This window comes from Nannospalax galili, unplaced genomic scaffold, assembly GCF_000622305.1.
Source record: "Nannospalax galili isolate Female #2095 unplaced genomic scaffold, S.galili_v1.0 scaffold702, whole genome shotgun sequence".
Classification (NCBI taxonomy): domain Eukaryota; kingdom Metazoa; phylum Chordata; class Mammalia; order Rodentia; family Spalacidae; genus Nannospalax; species Nannospalax galili.
In genome coordinates, this window is record NW_008348657.1 from 846,957 (window position 1) to 865,765 (window position 18,809).

Below are 18,809 nucleotides of genomic sequence, written 5' to 3' on the forward strand. Positions count from 1 at the left end.
TGCTGTGCAAACCTAGAGACCAGAGTTTGATCTCTAGAACCTATGTAAAGGTAAAAGGAAAGTTGTCCTCCAGCCTTCACACATGCACCGTGGCATGGGTGCACCCACAAACATAAACATTGTACACACACACACACACACACATAATAACAAAGTTTAAAGTTTTCTGTTTATTTTTAAATCTCAGATAGGTAGCTTTATTGTTTTAATTATGTGTATGTTGCAGGGGATGCACATGAATGCAGTTGTCTGAGGAGGCCAGAGGCATTGAATCCCCTGCAGATGAAGTTACAGGTGGTTGTGAGATGTCTAATATGGGTACTGGGAACCAAATTTGAATCCTCTGCAAGAGTAATGCACACTATTAACCAGAGCCACCTCTCCAGCCCCATAGGTACATAGGCAGCACTAGTAAAGCCACCAGGGGGAAGGTTAATATGGCCAGTATGGTCAGTGTGGTCAGTATGGCAGGTGATCAGGTGTTTTGCTTTGTTTCTATACATTGTATGTTAACTATTTTGTTTATAGAGTAAGGATTTCAGAATTTAAAATATTTTAAAATTAAGCTAGATCAAGCCAGACCTGGACACTGTAATCCCAGCTACTTAGAGGCTGAAGAAGGAGATCTGTAAATTCAAGTCTTGTCAGAGCTACAAAGTAGTTCAAGCCCAGTCTGTGAGACTGTTTCAAAATAAAAGGTGAAAAGAGAGCTGGGGCTGTAGCTCAGTGGTAGAGTGTGTGAAGCCCTGGGCTCAGTCCCCAGCACCACAAAATTTATTAATTAAATTCTCTACATCCAGTAGAAATGCTGACCTTTGTTTTCACTAAACTTTTGAGAGCTGAGGCTACTGTGCCTATAGGCAGGGACTAGAAGGTCCTCGCAGATCAGTGCTGGAGGAGACATTTTCTCCAGCTATGGCATCCTCTGTCCAGATGGTGGACAAGGCCCTGCATCTGCAGCTGTGAAAAGGGGGTGGGAGAGACTGTACCGTGCTGTAGCTTAGTCCCAGGTTCAGAAAACCTTGGTGTCACGCAGAAACTGCGTTAAATTATTGAAGTCTGAACAGACACCTCTGTGACCATTAAATCCACTTTGCTATGGATCGTGACTGTATTTTCTTAAATTCATAGTGACACACTGTTTTAAGTCATTCGTGATAGCAGCCATGCCTTTGTGACATCATTTCCTGGGCTTGAAAAGCACCTGGAGTTGGCAAGAGTTGAGATGGCAGAGGAGGATGGCTGGGTGGCCCAGAGACAGCCAAGAGGACAGGCAATCCGGAGTGCTGCAGACTGTGCACTCAGAAAAGGCTGAAGGGGAACACTGAGGATATAGCTCAGGTAGTAGATTGATTGTCTGACATGCACGAAGCTCTAGGTTCAAACCCCAGTACTGCATAAACCAAGTGTGGTAGTACACACCAGTAATCCCAGCACTCAGGAAGTGGAGGCAGGAGGAGGATCAGAAGTTAAAGGTTATAGTTAAAGACACAGTGTCTCAGCCAGGCCTAGTGGCTCAGGAGGCGGAGGCAGGCAGATCTCTGTAAAATCGAGGCCAGCCTAGTCTACATGGCAAATCCAGGCCAGCAGGGGCTACAGGGAGACCCTGTCTCTAAACAGAATTAGTGAAAATATAAAATACTGAGTAGCACCATCTGTCATGTGACACTCCACATAGGACTAGCATGGCTTGGTCTGTTTTCTACTGGCTTGCGGGCTAGGTGAGACATAAAGAAGAGAGATTAGCAGACCCTGGTGCTACGGGGAAGGCTAAGGCAGGAGGGTCCTAAGTTGAACTGTGAATTTGTCTTATTTTCCCTTACAGTTTTACAGTTTCACTTTTTAAATTAAATGCATATCTCTTTTAAAAATATTTTATTGAATTTTTTGCATTTCATATAACAGATCTTCACTTTCACTTCTTTAAAATGATCCTTTCTTCCCACTTAAAATTTTAGCGTATTTTTATTTCAGACGTGTTACCATCTCTACAATTTCCATTTGGAACTTATCTTTTTATTTCATGCTTTACCATGTTTGTCTTTTGTCCACTTCCCTGCACAGTGAAATATATAATATATTGTGTGTTATGTAACAATGTTTCACCGACCACTCTGTCATCTCTGCTGTTTCTGCTTTATTTCTGCTTTGTTTGGGTTTTCTGGGTTTTTACATTTTTTTAGCCCCATCTGGCTTGGAACTTACTCTGTAGAGCAGGCTGACCTCGATCTCACAGAGATCTGCCTGCCTTTACCTCCCAAATGCTGAGATTAAAGACATGTGCCACCATGCCTGTCACTCTGGTCTATTTCTATTGACAATTTTTTTCTTCTGATAACGGTTCGTGTTTTCCTGCCCTTTTTTTCTGAGACAGGGTCTTACTCTGTAGCCTTAGCCAGCCAGGAATACATAGTAAGACCTTGTCAAAAAAAAAAAAAAAGCTGGGCATGGTGGCGCACACCTTTAATCCCAGCCCTCGGGAGGCAGAGGCAGGCAGATCTCTGGGAGTTCGGCCAGCCTGGTCTCCATAGTGAATCCAGGCCAGCTAGGGCTACAGGGAGACCCTGTCTCAAAAAGACAAAAAAAAAAAAATCAGTGAAATGGCTTATTGGGTTAAGGTACTTCCCAGCAAGCTCCATAGTGGAAGGAGAGAACTTATGATGGTTTGAATGAGAATGTCCCCCATAGGCCCCCAGTATTTGAATACTTGATCAGTTGGTGGTGCTGTTCAGGGAGGGTCATGGAACCTTTAGGAGATGTGGCCATGCTGGAAGAAGCTCATCACTGGGGGACAGGCTTTGAGGGTTTATGGCCCCATCCCACTTCCAGTCCCCAGCCCCTCTTCTGCTTCCTGTGCCTGCTTGAAGAGATGAGTGCTCAGCTTTCTGCTCTGGCTGCCTCCTGCCATGCCTCCCCCACCATCCCCTGGAACTGTAAGCCCAATAAATTCTTTCTTCTATAAGTTGCCTTGGTCATGGTGTTTTATCACAGCAATAGAAAAGAGGCCGGGAGAGGTCACTGATGAAGGTGCAGCCTCAGTTCCAGTAGAGACCTCAGCATATTGGAGACTTCAGGACTGTGGGATGATCACCAAGGGCAGTGGCAGGTGTGGAGTAGAACTGGCCAGAGCCTACAAGATAAGCTGTATTATGTACTATGGGTAGCAGAGCCAGAAAAGTTGAGCTGCCTAAGCCCTTTGGCGCCCAGAAGATTGTGAGTGAATCCCAGATGTCAGACACTGCTGAACTTTGGTTTTGCTTAATTGTTCCAGTTCTTCCTTTTTCAAGTAAGAAGGTATTTAGCTTGTTTTTGATTTTACAAGAGACTTCGGATTTTTAAAGAGACACTGGACTTTTAACATGTTTGAATTTTTTTATTCTTATTTTTATTTATTTTTATTTTTTTGGTCTTTTTGAGACAGGGTCTCCCTGTAGCTCCAGCTACCTGGAACTTACTCTGTAGACCAGGCTGGCCTCGAACTCACAGATGATCCACCTGCCTCTGCCTCCTGAGTGCTGGGATTAAAGGCATGTGCCACCACGCTAGGCATATATTTTATTATTTTTATGTGTATGTGTGTACTGCCTGCATGCAATGCCCTCGACGGACAGAAGAGGTTGTTGGATCCCCTCGAACTGGAGTTACAGTCATTAGCTGCCATGTGGGTGCTGGGATTCGAAACTGTCTTCTGCAAGAACAGCCAGTGCTCTTAACTGCTGAGCCATCTCTCCAGCCCCATGTGTTTGAATTTTTAAAGACTGTGGGACTTGTGATATTAATATTAACATGAGATCTTAGGGACAAGAAATAGAAAGGTTATGGTTTGATAGGGATGGGTTTGTGTCTGAAATTGACAAGGGGTCAATTGTGCTGGATAGCTTCAGTTGTCAACTTGACACCCTCTGGGAAGAGGAAACCTCACTAGGGGAATTTTCTCTTTTGAATTGGTCTGTGGGCATGTCTATGGGGCTTTTTCTTGATTGTTGAGTTGATGTGGAAGGGCCAGCCCACTGTGGGTGATGCCACCCCTGGGCAGATGGTCTTGGGTTATATAAGAAAGCAGTTTGAGGGGCTGGAGAAATGGCTCAGCAGTTAAGAGCACCGACTGCTCTTGCAGAGGACCTGGGTTCGATTCCCAACACCCACATGGCGGCTATGAACCGTCCTTAACTCCAGTTCCAGGGGAATCCGAAGCCCTCTTCTGACCTCTGCAGCATTGCATGACCCAGGTACACTCACGTACATGTAGACAATACACTCATACACACAAAATAAAAATAATAATAAGTAAAATACTTAGAAAAAGAGAAAGGGAAGGAAGGAAGGAAGGAAGGAAGGAAGGAAGGAAGGAAGGAAGGAAGGAAGGAAGGAGTTTGAGCAAAGTCCAGAGAAGCAGCCCAGTAAGCAGCATTCCTCCATGGTCCATATTTCAGTTCCTGCCTCCAGGTTCCTGCCCTGGCTTCCCTCAGTGATGGATGTGTTGTAAAATGAAATAAACCCTTTCCTCCCCAAGAAGGTTTTGGTAAGTGTTTGATCACAGCAATAGAGAAGCTAACTGAAACAGAACTGAATCCTGAAAGTTGATTTCTGACTTCCACACACATGCTGTGTTTTGCATGCACACACATACACATATGCACGTGAAATTTGAAAAAAAATGCAATTTTAAAAAGACTAACTGGGCATGGTGGTTCATGTCTTTAATCCTAGTATTCGGGAGGCAGAGGCAGGTGGATCCCTGTGAGACTGATCTACATAGTGAGTTCCAGGCCAATTGAGACTACAGGGAGACTGTCTCAAAACAAACATCGAACAAATACACAAAAAGACTAAAGAAAGGAGGTTGGATGTGTCCCAGTGGTAGAGACTTACCTGGCAGGGAGCAGCCCTCTCTTTCAGCAGCAGCTCAGAACTGGACAGAATATATGCTGTTGGTCACCAGCACATGTCCATTGCACATCTCCTGGGGTTACAGATCTGCCATATCTGACTCATGAGGCCAGGGACCATAATGATGTCAGCCAATGACGGGCTGCATTGAGAAGGGTGGTCCCTGTGAGATTATAGGCTTGATGATGCCAGAGCCAGTTTTGTGTGTGCACAAGCACTGCTGGATGATACTCACAGAGCGTGAAATCGAAATCAGCTAGCGTACATTCCCTAAAGCACCTATCATTAAGGAATGCATGACTTTAATTGAATACACGGAAAGGGGGAATAAAATTCACTTTATTAGCAAAATGAAAGAACATGTTTGCTTTCTCTAACTTGATGAGCATGGGTCCCATGATCCAGACTGAAGACACAAGCACGGAGCACCTGAGAGAGTGGTGAGTGGCTTCTGCAGCACTATGGACTGTCTGCCCTGTGGTGTGGGCCTCCCTCTCGGCTCCTGCTGGACAATACCTGGCATGGCAGGACAGCTTCTGAATTAAATCCAGGCCAGTGTAGCAGGGTCTCCATGGGAAATCCCACAGAGGCGGGTGGCAATCTCACTTGCAGCCCATCATCTCCTTAGTATTTGTTTGGATGTGGGGTGGGTGTACATATGCCATAGTATGCATGTGGGGGTCAGAGGACAGCATGGAGGAGTCAGTTATCTCCTTCCACTATGTGGGACCCAGGAATCAAACTCACATAGACTCAGGTGACGCTTGCCCACTGAGCAATCTTCAGCCCTTGTTTTTGTTTTTCAGCAGAATCTCATGTAGCCCAAGCTGTTCTCAAACTCACATGTAGCCAAGGATGACCTTGAACTTCTGATCCTCCTGCCTCTACCTCCAGAGTGCTGAGATTACAGGTGTGTGCCACCACAGTGATTTCTGAGGTGCCAGGGATGGAGCCCAAAACTTAGAGCATGCTTAGAAGCACTCTACCAAATGAGCCACACCCAAAGCCTTCTGAGATGTTTTAAATTCTCTGTTGACCTCTTCATTGTCCCCACTCAGAGTTGACACTTAAGCATCACCTTAATGCCTGTTTCTGTATAGGTTCGCACCAGGGGATGGGTCCCTGGAGGGAAGGACCGGTTTATGAAGTGACACCTTGATTAGAAATTCCTCAGGCTCATTTATTCAAAGTCAACTATGTTAAAAAATAAAAAACGGAACATCTTCATCAATCATTCTACCGAGCTGCCTGCTCAGAGCTTCGTGCCAGTATTTCAGTGCACCATGTGTGACTCTGCCAATTTTGGTTTTTTTATATTTTATTTATTTTTTATTTTATGTGTGTGAGTGTATTACCTGCATGACTGTGAGTGCACCCATGTCATGCAATGCCATGGAGGTCAGAAGAAGGCATCAGATTCCCCTGGAACTGGAGTTAAAGATGGTTTATAGCCATGTGAGTGCTGGGAATCAAACCCAGGTCCTCTGCAAGAGCAGTCAGTGCTCTTAACCGCTGAGCCCCAACTCTCCAGGCCCAACTCTGCCAATTTTATTGACAGGACTGTTGCAGGGAAGAGCTGCTGTCTGAGGGTTGCCCTAAGCACTTCAGTCTCCCCATCTTCCATCTTTGGCCTGGACTACACAATTATGTAGTATCTCCAATTGTATCTCCAATTTTCAAGTGCATAGTTCCTACAGACTGAATGAATCTGAGAGGTTGTCCTTAGTCTTTGTTGAAGAATTGGAGCCCCTCCACCCCCCCCATACACACACACACACACACAAACACACACACACACATACACACACCTACCCAACTGGAAAGTAGAGACAATTTTTGGCATTTTTTTTTATTGATACATCACTGGATATAATTTTGTCCTGGAATAGTGGCATATGCCTGTAATGCCAGCACTTGGGAAGTGGAGGCAAAAGGATTGCCTGAAAGGTAGAGGCCAGCCTTATCATTTAACCAGTTCTCAGCCAGTCTGGGCTGCAGAATGAGACCCCATACACAAACAAACAAGCAAACGAAAAATCCGAAGATAAATAAAACAGAACAGAACTTGACTCAGATGCAGAATAACCATTCCTGAAGCGCTATCTATTATGTTGTGAGTATGATACTTTGAAACTTTAATTCTTAGCTATTCAATAAAATTCTCCGGAATTGTAACTGAAGTTTTAGGGTAAGAGTTCAGACTCCAATAAGCAAGGCTCAGTCACCTGTCCTAGTACATCAACAGAAGAAACAAGCCAACAATGAAAAACAGAGAGATTTAGTCAGTATGTTGGGAAGAGTGAACAAATAAAGGGCTTAATGACTCCCAAGTTTGTCTTTGGGGGTATTGACATGAGAGGAGGAATTGGGGCAGGGGCAGGAGGTGTACGTAATGAAGCAGTCAACATCTGTCACTGTCTCAGCTCTCATCGTGCAAGGTGTTCCAAAAAAGTTCTTGTTCCTGGAAGGGACAAGCTGGCCCTTGGGAGACAATTACTCCTGCTCCGGGTGCAGGTTTACCCTCATGGATAATTGCCCCCATGGAGGGTGATCTGTCCTGTGAGGCTCTGCTGCTCCTGGAATAGGTGACTACAGGTTTGAGACAAGGGCTTATTTCTGCCATTAGCCTTGAAGGAAAGTGAGAAAGATTAGACATATACCCCTTGAGTGATGCCCATGCCTATGCAGAACCAAGCAGATGATGCAAAGTACAGGACACAATGACAGGACGAAAAGACAGGCACAATTCAGGCACAGGTGCCAGGCTTCACCTTGCTTTTAGTTACCATGTAGGTGCAGGTGAGGAGTCAGTGCTTCTTAGCAAAAGCAGCTTAAGCACCTTAGAAGATATAGGACTGTCCCCTCTCCACACCTTTATATACAAGCATGTCCAGGAATCACTCATTAAACTGAGTTGGTCTGACATGGTTTGAGAGAAATCTGCTCACAAAGGTTGCTGAGCTCTTTCACAGAGCTCTTCTGTCCAGAGTTCTCCTCCATCATCTGTCCATCCTCCTTGTCCATTACCACACTGCAGAAACCAAACCCTTTCTCCATTTGCCCTAAACTTTGACCATCTCTCCCTCCACCCCTACTGCTTAGGATTTCTGGGCACACCATTTCATGCCAGCCCTATTTGGGATCTTACTGAAGACCTTTTCTTTATAAAACCTGTCTTTTCTGGCATTTTAGAACAACCTGGATCGTTGCTCTTTCTGGTTAAGCAGTTTTTGAGAAAGGTCTTCCTGGGCAAGAAGCCTATTTGCTAACAGAGGTGCTATGTTGGTGCTTTTTTTGAACCTCCCAAGTGTATGCTAGGCAGAGCAAAACATTTTCACAAGCTGAGTTTGATCATTAGCATTTCAAGGACAGGAACCCCATAGTGTGAAATTTTGTTTCTTCTTTTTCACTCTTTGCAGACATTCTAGGCCAAACACAGACCAGTGATAAACACTTGTTGAGTAATTGATTGATTGACAGCCAGCTGGGCATGCCGGATGTTTCTGTCTGACCACAAATGTCTGGGAAATTTTTTTCAGTAAAAATTTTGATTATTTTCATTTGGTCTATTCACCAGATCCCCCTAGTGGGTCCCTTATTTTTCTTGTCCTAACTTTTCATTTTGCAATGTTTAAAACAGACAAAAACCTGAAAGAACAATAATAGCTCCATACTGCTCTCCAACTGACTTAGCAATGTCTTCCACATTCACTTTCTCTCTCTCTCCCTCTCTCTCTCTCTCTCTGTAGTATTCACATTGCTCTCTATAAACATAAATACTTGTTTTGGCTGGGTCATTTGAAAGTAAGATACAGACATTAAGGCATCCCAGGTATAAATATGCCAACAGACGTTTCCTGAGAATGAGAACACTTTCTAGCCAAAGAATTAATAATCATCCCAAAATATAACCCAGTAACCAACCATTTATTTATTCTCCCATTGGAGAGATTTGCCTTTGGGTCAGACAAAGAGTTGGGTCCCAGGTCTGATTCTTACAATCCCACTAGGATCTAGGGATACATCTCAGATCCACAGTTCACATAGGCCAGTTGCAGTCTCTGATTTTTTTTTGCTTTATTTTTTAATTGAATTTTTGTGAAATCCACATAATATATTTTGATCATATTTAGTCCTCCTCTCCTAGCTGCACCCCTCTCATTGCCTTCCCTGTTGGATTTCATGCATTCTCTCGTATATGTTAAGGCCTATTAAGTCTCTCCACTGGAACTTGCCAACCTATTTAGTGTCACTCCCTTAAAGAAAACCAACTCTCCCTCTCCCAGTAGTCATCAGTTTCCAATAGTTTCTTAGCTAAGATTGGGGCTTCTTACCTAATTCCCCACTTATACGCTGTTTTTTTGTTTTTGTTTTTGTTTTGGTTTTGGTTTTGTTTTGGTTTTTGTTTTTGTTTTGGTTTTGTTTTGGTTTTGGTTTTGGTTTTGGTTTTGTTTTGGTTTTGTTTTGGTTTTGGTTTTGTTTTGGTTTTGGTTTTGGTTTTGTTTTTGTTTTGGTTTTGGTTTTGGTTTTGGTTTTGTTTTGGTTTTGGTTTGGTTTTGGTTTTGGTTTTGTTGAGCTTGCCTGGGTCTTGTATATGTTGTCACCATTGCTGTGAGTTCATAGGAGCAACTTCCTAGATGTCTAGAAAACTCTGTTTCCTTGTGGCCATTCGCCACCCCTGGCTCTTATGGTCTTTCTGTCCCCTCTTCCACAATGGCCCCTGAGCCTTGGGTGGCAGAGGTTTTATATAAGTGTCCTACCCAGGCACAAGCAGTCTGTGGTCTCTTATTCTCTGCACTTTGGCCAGTTGGGGGTTTCTAGGTTAATCACCATCTGTTACATGAGGAAGTTTCACTGGTGAGAGTTGAGAAATGCATTAATATTCTTTCCACTCCCCTGTTCCACTCTGTTTCCTGAGCCTTAGGTGTAGAGGTTACATTGTAGATATGTCACTTTGGGATGGTCATCTCAAAGATACTTATTCTCTGCGATTGACCACTTGTGGAATTCTATGACAGTCTCCATCAGGCTAGTAGGGTACTCTCCAGCAACAGCAGTGGGAATGTATTCTTTGATTTGGAGGTGACAAAGGGATGCTCAGGCTCAGATAGGTTGTTTCCAGAATAAGCCAAGTTTGTCCTCAAGTGGGACCAGTAAGGGCTGCTGTGGGCTCCACACTCAAGTCTCTAACTTCACAGCCAGGTGATATACAATTTCCTCCTCCTCCTCCTCCTCCTCCTCCTCCTCCTCCTCCTTCGCTCCTTCTCCTTCTCTTCTTCTCTCCTTTTTCTACTTCCCTTGATGCCCAGAGGGGCCAGCAATGGAGAAGTTGGGTGAGCAGAGGCAAGCGGTGGGAGGGGTCCACTGGCTTCCTCCTCCTCCTCCTCCTCCTCCTCCTCCCCCTTCCCCTTCCCTCCTTCTCATTCTCTTCTTCTCTCCTTTGTCTACTCCACTGTTGAGTAAAAAACTCTACCACTCAGTTTTCCTCTTGGCAATTGGAAACAACAGAAAGTATTTTTTAAGATTTATTTTATTTGTAGTCATGTGTATATGTGTAGGTTTATGTACATGTGGTACCAGTGCCTGTGGAGTCCAGGAAAGGGCATTGGATCCCCTGAAGCTGAAGTTACAGGTGGTAGTGAGCCACCTTACATGGGCACTAGGAACTGAACTTCAGTCCTCTTGAAAGAGAAGTGCATACTCTTAACTAATGAGCATTTCTCCAGCCCTGAAAATTTGTCTCTCCATTACTGTAACAAAATACTCTGACCAATACCAATTTGGGGAGTGATAGAGCAAGATGCCTGACGTCCTCCTCTTGCCTCCGCATTTATGCACCTTTATGTACATGTGCACCCCATACACAACATGCAGCAACAGCAGCAGCAGCAGCAGCAAATAGCTGTGAGTTACAAGCAACAGAGTCAGAGACAAGGCTTCACCCTGCAGTAGCCTGAGGAGTTCCCTTAATGTTTTTGCTTAAGATTTATTTTATTTTTAATTATGTGTGTATGCGTGGGTATGTGCATGTGAGTGCAGGTGCCTGCAGCAACCAGAAAAGGGTATCACTTCCCCTGGAGCTCCAGGTAGTTATGAGTCACCCAATGTGGGTGCACAGAACCTGGTCTTCTGACAAGAGCAATACATACTTACTCATCTCTTCAGCCTCTCCCTTAATTTTTTAAAGATCTCCACTCAGGTAAAAGTGGATCCTTGGTTTCATTGCAGAAAAGAACTTCAGGATAAGCCAGTATGAAGCAGAATTTGAGATTTATTAAAAGAGATTTCAATATGACTTTGTTAAGCAAAGGGTTATGACAAAGAGAATCACTTGGGAAGAAAGCAAGACATACCCTTGATCATGGGTGTGGGCTTCTCTAAAAGGGTCCCATTTGTCTTTTCAATAGCCATAGATACCATTTTGGTGGGTTCTGAAGCTATTGTCTTCAAAGAGTGGCTTAGAAATCTAAATGGGATCACAGGATGATTCCTGGCAGGATTGTAATTGATACAGTAAAACTCTAGATCACAGGCACACAGGAAGGTAGGATATCTACTGTAAACAAAGTGTTTTATAAATTTGTATTTATTTTTTGTGTATGAGTGTTTTGTGTACATGTATGTATGTATATATGTACACCGCATGCATGCAGAGCCTGCAGAGGCCAGAAGAGGGCATCAGAGTCCCTGGAACTGGAGTTACAGGCACTTTGTTGTTAGCTACCACATGGGTTCTAGACACTGGGAATCTAGTGTTCTGCAAGAACAACAAGTGTTGTTAACTACTGAGCTATCTGTCCAGCCCCTACTGTAAACAAAGTTAACAGTCTTATTTGAGATTCCCAGGAAATGTCTGAAAAAGGAATGAGGCCCTACCAAAGATCATATACATACAGGCCTTCAACCTGGTTCATTGCTGCTTTAACATAAATATCTATGTCAGTAACCTTCACAGCAAATGTTGATTGTGCTGGAATTCTGGCATCTCAGCTGGTGAGAGGCTTCAGCCAGACTCCAGGGTTAAGGGACTCCTTTCCCTTCCATGTTCCTCACGATTTGTGCTGTCTTTCTAGCCTGCCTCATGCCTATGTCACATATACCTCTTCTGAGGGCTTGTGTGAGATTCTATAGATGATTCCAAGCACCTGTGAATATAGGGGGGGACCATGCATTAAAAACAAGAGGCTTTCTCAGGACAGCTCAGTGGCAGAGGGGGCTGTGGACCTAGCATGAGAAGCCTGGCAGGGTCTATGTGCCGTCCTGGCTGACTGAGGGCACAGGCAGCCATGACAGCCCACAGCCTCCACCAAACCTCAGCCTGTCATCCACCAGGGTGACTCTGCACTTTGAGAAAGCACTTTTTAAATCAGAAGTCTAGATAAGCCACTGCGATAGTCATCTGGAGCCCAGATCTATGGGAAGATACAGGTTGGTTCACCAGAAGCAAGCCACTGCAAGAGCTGGGGGCCTTCTGGGAAGACGCTCCAGCACGTGGCAGCCCTGGAAGAGTAGCAGCGGAGGGCCTCCTGAGGTGAAGGAGCACCAGCCCATGGTCAGGAGGACTCTGCTCCTGGGTCCTGGAAAGTTCTGATTAGACAGACCTGCCTTGCCCTTCTCTCGATGACCTACCTTCTGTGTGGGGAATGTTGGGCTGCCATGGATGGGTTCTCATCTCACGCTATGTGGCCTATGGATCATGCAGCCTGTGACCTGGATGTTTCAGTGGAGATGTGCTTCCCTGCAGTGTGGCCGAGTGCTTGCTTTCAACCCAACACTCTTCAGCTCTGCCACTTTGGGGGCTGCCTTTGGCAGATGGCTTAGCACCATGCTGGCACTAAAAAGCTAGAATGGTGGCCATGTTCTGCAGTGAACAGTGCCAGGCTTACAGTGAGTCCATCACTCATGTCCACAGATTCAGGGTGATAGACTCCTTTAACCTAAGGCATGCTAGTAAACTATTTCTCAGTCACAATACAAGCAAGGCAATTCTGAGAAAGCACAGAGGGTGGTCATCACCATGCCTGGTGTCACTAAGAGCTACTTACTGCTAGGCTTCAAGGCGTCCTCTCCATTAATGATAATCACAGTGGGTCTTGGGAGTAGCAGAACCTGGGCATTTAACATTTTCCTTTGACAAAAGCCTCTGTGTACATGTGCTTTAGATTCTTATTGGAAAGAATTCTTATTAACCATTTCCTTGCTCATGACCTTTTTGTCTGAGAAGTTTTTATGCAACCTTAAGTATATAGGTATATAAAACAGGTATATAAATCTAACATTTCCTGATAATGAGTCACAAAGAATTTAATTTTAAAACAATTCTATGATTTGTTAAAGATGAGAACAAATTTGCATACTAATTAGATGAATTTGTTTATTTTTACATAAATAATTAAATTTTGGCTGAATTTGATACTTCAGGACACTGAACATCTTCAGCATTTTTCAGAATTGATCAATATTTTGATTTTTAATCATCAAAGCAAAGAATACTACTTCACATAAATACATTGTACATAATGGCAGAAATATATGTAGGGTCATTTCAGAAACTGTTGGAAATTCTGTCCTAATCCCAAACCAAAATTCATTTAACAATTTATTTTACGACACTCAAGTCAGCAGTTCAAACAGCAATTAAATTTTTTTTTAAATTTTATGTGTATGAGTGTATTGCCTACATGTAAGTGCACCCGTGTCGTGCACTGCCGTGGAGGTCTGAAGAGGGCTTCAGATTCCCCTGGAACTGGAGTTAAGGACGGTTTGTAGCCGCCATGTGGGTGTTGGGAATCAAACCCAGGTCCTCTGCAAGAGCAGTCAGTGCTCTTAACCGCTGAGCCTTCTCTCCAGCCCCAAACAGCAATTTTTAAAATCAAACATTTTAATACATCCCAAAGATATACCAATTTGATATATTCTGAGGAATGACAGCAGGAAAATATTAAAAGTCTTTGTTTCCTGTAATTAAACCATTATGCTTCTATAGGATGAGAAAACTCCAAATACGCAGAGAATGTACTTCAATTCATAACAAAACTGTCTCAGATCTGAGCTGAGGTGTTTGATTGCACGGTGTGATGCCATCATAGTCCAAGTGTGTGTGCGCTGCTCAGAGCCAAGGCTGCAATGAAGCTGAGATGCAACACAGGTTAGCACTGGAGAGACACCTCAGATTCATTACGCATTTGATTCTGAATTTCTGGTCATTGTACATTCAAAAACTTTTACTGTTGTCAAACTCTTGGTGACCACCCCACTCCCCCATTCTGTCTCGACCTATAGTTTGAAGACATTCAAGAGGCCAGGGCTCAGACCATGATAAGCGGTCAATGATCTGGCAGCGGGAGCAGGGGAGCTGTGTTCCCGTGTTACTGTACACTCGTAACTCTTCTTGATGCACTGTGAGTCAGGAAACAAAGCCTTCGGGGCTTCTGGCATGAAAAGATTGCAATAGTAAGTGACAGCTAGAGAGCTGCAACCTGCAGGGATGGGAAAGGGGAAAAGCAACCATGTTCACTGCTGGCCTGTTACCTGGCTGAAGGTGCCTGTGGCATCTAGAGGCCTGGGTTGCACTGCCTTAGCAGGTCTGTGGGAAATGAAGCCAATCAGAGTTGGCCACATTCAAGTAAAGCTACTTTTCAAAGAAATTATTTTCAACCTATAGCAAAGTTATGGCAACAGTGTGGAGAATTCACGTCTTTTACCAGACTTACCATTTTTAATATTTTGCTACATTCTTTTTCATTGTTTTTGGGGGAGAGGTTAGTTTGTTTTGTTTCTGATCCTTCTGAGAGGCACATGTCTGTCATGGCTGAATTCTGTCATGGAACTGCAGGGCATTTACTGAAAAATGCAGAGCGTTTAGTAAAAAAAAAAAAAAAGTGTTGTACTTTACACTCCAATTTTACTGAACTACATTTTTTTGAGACAGGGTCTCCCTGTAGCCCCAGCTGACCTAGAAGTCAATATATAGACCAGGCTGGCCTCAGTCTCATAGAGATCCACCTGCCTCTACCTCCCAAATGCTGAGACTAAAACTATACCACCACATCTGGCTCTTGGTGTTTTTGTTTGTTGGTTGGTTGGTTTTTTTTCCTGAGGAGTTAACTACATTTTAGGATAGCACGCTTTCTTGTCGCTTGGTGTTACTATCACAGAATGCTACAGGCTTGGAAATTTATAAAGAACAGAAGTTTGCTTCTCTGAAGTCCAAGATCCTATTCCAAGATAGTACATTCTTTGGTGAGTCCTTGGGGTGGTGGTAGGGGAATGAGCACTGTACTCCTTACAGAGGGTGAAGGAGCTGCTAACCTGTAAGAAATAAATCATTATGGTCCATTTTCAGTAAGAAGTGTGTTTAGAGCACATCAGAGAATCACAGAGAAGCAGGAGACACGAGGCCTCTGTCTTCCCTAGCTGACAGCTGGCATCTGGTTGTCCAAGTATTTGTAGTTCATCCTAGGTTGAAAGTTATAGACAATCTGCAATATGGCTGAGCCCACAGATCAAAAAGGAGGGACTCTCCAGGCCAAGGATATACATTAGATAAGGGTTTGCATCCTGAACCAAAAGAATGGGGATTCTGTGGATGGGGCAGTGGACACTGGGAAGACTGAATCTACCTGAAGAACTCAGCCAATGAGGAATTCGGGGGGCAGAGAAATGCTGTTAGGAATAGAAAAACCACTGTTGTTGCCTTTTTTTTTTTTTTTTTTTTTTTTTTTTTTTTTTTAAAAAAAAACTCTAAGCTGATGCCAGACTTTGCAAGGTCATAAAATAAACTGCTTCACTCTTACTACTCTGAATCTCCAGTACTTTTATTATGAAGTGAGGATCATTGTTTCTCACAGACCCACTCCCATAATCCCCTGTAGGACTCAAGGACAGAGCTTCCACCACCTAGCATCACTCTTGAGGCCTCATGTCCCAGCACCACTGCACTGTGGGTAAAGTTACAACTTGAGCTTCAAAGAGACAGAACACTGCAATCCCAGTGGCCCCACACCACACCCGGCTTACAGCCTGCCATCCAACTCCATCCTGTGGGGCCTTTCTCCTGTGCTCCATGGTGGGCACAGGACCTGTATTACATTTAGCTTTCATGTCTCCTTTGACCCATTAACCAGGGACAGTGCCTCCCTCTGTCATAATAGAGAAACTTTTGAAGAATGTAAACCAGTTATTTTACAGAATGCTCCTGGATTTTGTTTTTTCACCCATATTTCTTCATGACTACATTCAGGTTTGTGTCTTTGGCCTCAACACTGAAGCTGTGACGTTCCATCCTTCTTTGAGTCTCTGCAGACACAGGCCATCCATCTAACCCTCAGAAGGAGCGGCAGTTTGGACTATCTGGTCGCAGTGTTGTTTCTCCACTAGTTACTAATTCCTCCCCTCACTAACTTAGTTAATAAATGTTCTTTTGTAGAGCACTTCAAAACTTTATAGTACCTGCCTCCACCTCCGTGTCCACTGATAGCCATGTCTAGAACAATAGTCACTGTTACTAATTAATTAATCAATTGTATGTGTGTGCTGGTACCCGTGCGTGTGAAAGCCAGAGGTTGACGTTTTCTTCATTTGCTCTCCACCTTAATTTTTGAGCCAGGATCTCTTGCTGAACCTGGGCTGGCCAGTGAGCCCAGGCTCCACCTGTCTCCACCTCCCCAGTGTTGGGATTACAGGTACACAGTGTCACACCTGTTTTTATGTGCATGCTGGAGAGCCAAACTCAGGTCCTCACACTAGTGCAGCAAGCGCTTTATCCACTGAGCCATCTTCACAACCCCTATTACTGTGACATTTGTGGAGTGTGACTCACCTTCCTTCCCAAAGGTCACTGGACATTGCCACGACAGCCTCTCTCTTTCTCTCTCTTTCTCTCTCTCTCTCTCTCTCTCTCTCTCTCTCTCTCTCTCTCTCTCTTTCCTTTCTATTATAGTAAGGTGTCCCAGCTCAGGCCGGAGAGATGGCTCAGCAGTTGAGAGCACTGGCAGCCCTTGCAGAGGACTGGGGTTTGATTCCCAGCACTCACAAGGTGGCTAACAACCATCTGTAACTCTAGCTTCAGGGAATCCAACGCCCTCTTCTGATCTCTGTGGGCAATGCACAACAAGGGTACACTTAAGTTCATGCAGGCAATACACTTATATGCATAAAATAAAAATAATAAATAAAATACTAAAAAAAAGATGTCCCAGCTCATCTAGTACCTTCCAGCCCCCAAAATGGAGTCCCTCATTTCTCTAAAGAAATGTTCTCAGTGGAGCATGGTGTGATATCGGGGAACTGAGCTCTTAGGTGTGTCTTACTTTCTTTTCCTGTTGCTGGGATAAAATACTCTGACAAAAACAACTTAAGGCAGATAGGGCTTATTCTGGCTCACAGTTCAAGATACAGGCCATCATGAAATCACAGTAGCAAGAGTTTGGAAAAGCTGGTCACATTGCATCCACAGTCAAAGAGGCCAAGCAACAATGTATTCTAATGCTCAGTTCGCTTTCTTTACATTCTCCAGTCCAGAATCCCCTGCCCAGGGAAATGTTCCACCAATTAAGATGGGCCTTCCCACCTCAATTAACATAATCAATGTAATCCCCTTCCCCAGGCACGCCCAGAGACTTGTTTCCCAGGTGATTTTGGATTTGGTCAGGCTGACAACCAACACTGACCATCACAGGGTGGGAGGCATGTTCATTGCTGGTTGCTGCTGACTGAAGTACATTCCATGGGTGGGTGTAGGAAGCACATAAACATGCACATCACTTGCATGTGCACCAAAGTGTGAGCATAGTGGTGTGTGTGAATTGAGTTCATACTGTCATCTCCAGCTTCAATCTTGTCTATTAGAACTTCTCTGCCTTTACTTGTTCCATACCAAACCTACCTCCTTCCACAGTGGAAATCCTAGGGCCCCCAAAACACATGTTTGATTTGTTGATTCACACACAATGCATAAATTAGCTTAACTAAAAAATATATTTTTATTTGTGTGTGTGTGTATGTGTGTGTGTGTGTAAGTATATTGTCTGCATGTGTGTAAGCATACCCACATTGTTCAATGCCTGCAGCCTGCAGAGGTCAGAAGAGGGCATTGGATCCCCTGGAACTGGAGTTATAGATGGTTGTTAGCCACCATGTGAGTACTAGGAATTGAACCTGGGTCCTCTGCAAGAGCAGCCCCAAGTAGTTTAATGTTTATACCCATTATGATACAGACAAAAGAAAATTTAAAAATTCAAAATCCTTCACAGTTCTTTTATTCTCTAGGCTGAGTTGGAAAGCCCAAATACTCTGTTTAAACATTATATTTTAAAAAGCTGGGTGTGGCGGCACATGCCTGCAAGCCTAGGACTTGGGAAGCTGAGGCAGGAGGATCAGATAGTCTAGGTCTCTTCAGCCACTCAGCAATAAAAAAGTAAACATTACAAGCCAGGCATGGTGGCGGGAGGCAGAGGCAGGAGGATCTCTGTGAGTTTGAGGCCAGCCTGGTCTCCATTAGTGAATCCAGGCCAGCTGCAGCTACAGGGAAACTTTGTCTCAAAAAGACCAATAAAAAACATTACAAACATTCTTTCTTTGACTCCCCATGGTTTTTTTTTTTTTTTTTTTTTTGGTTTTGGTTTTTGAAACAAGGTCTTACTATGTAGACCTTGTTGGCATGGAACTCACCATGTAGACCACACTGGCCTCCGACTCACAGAGATCCACCTGCCTCTGCCTCCTGATTGCTGGGGTTAAAGGCGTGCGCCACCATGCCCGGCTACATATGTGGTTTTGGATTCCATTTTTCTTCACTTCCTCCATCTCTGTTGCTTTTATTTTCTTTTGCTTTCAGACAGGATCTCACGTAGCCCAGGTTGGCCTCAAACTTGCTATTTAGCTGAGAATGACCTTGAACTTCTGATTCTCCTGCCTTC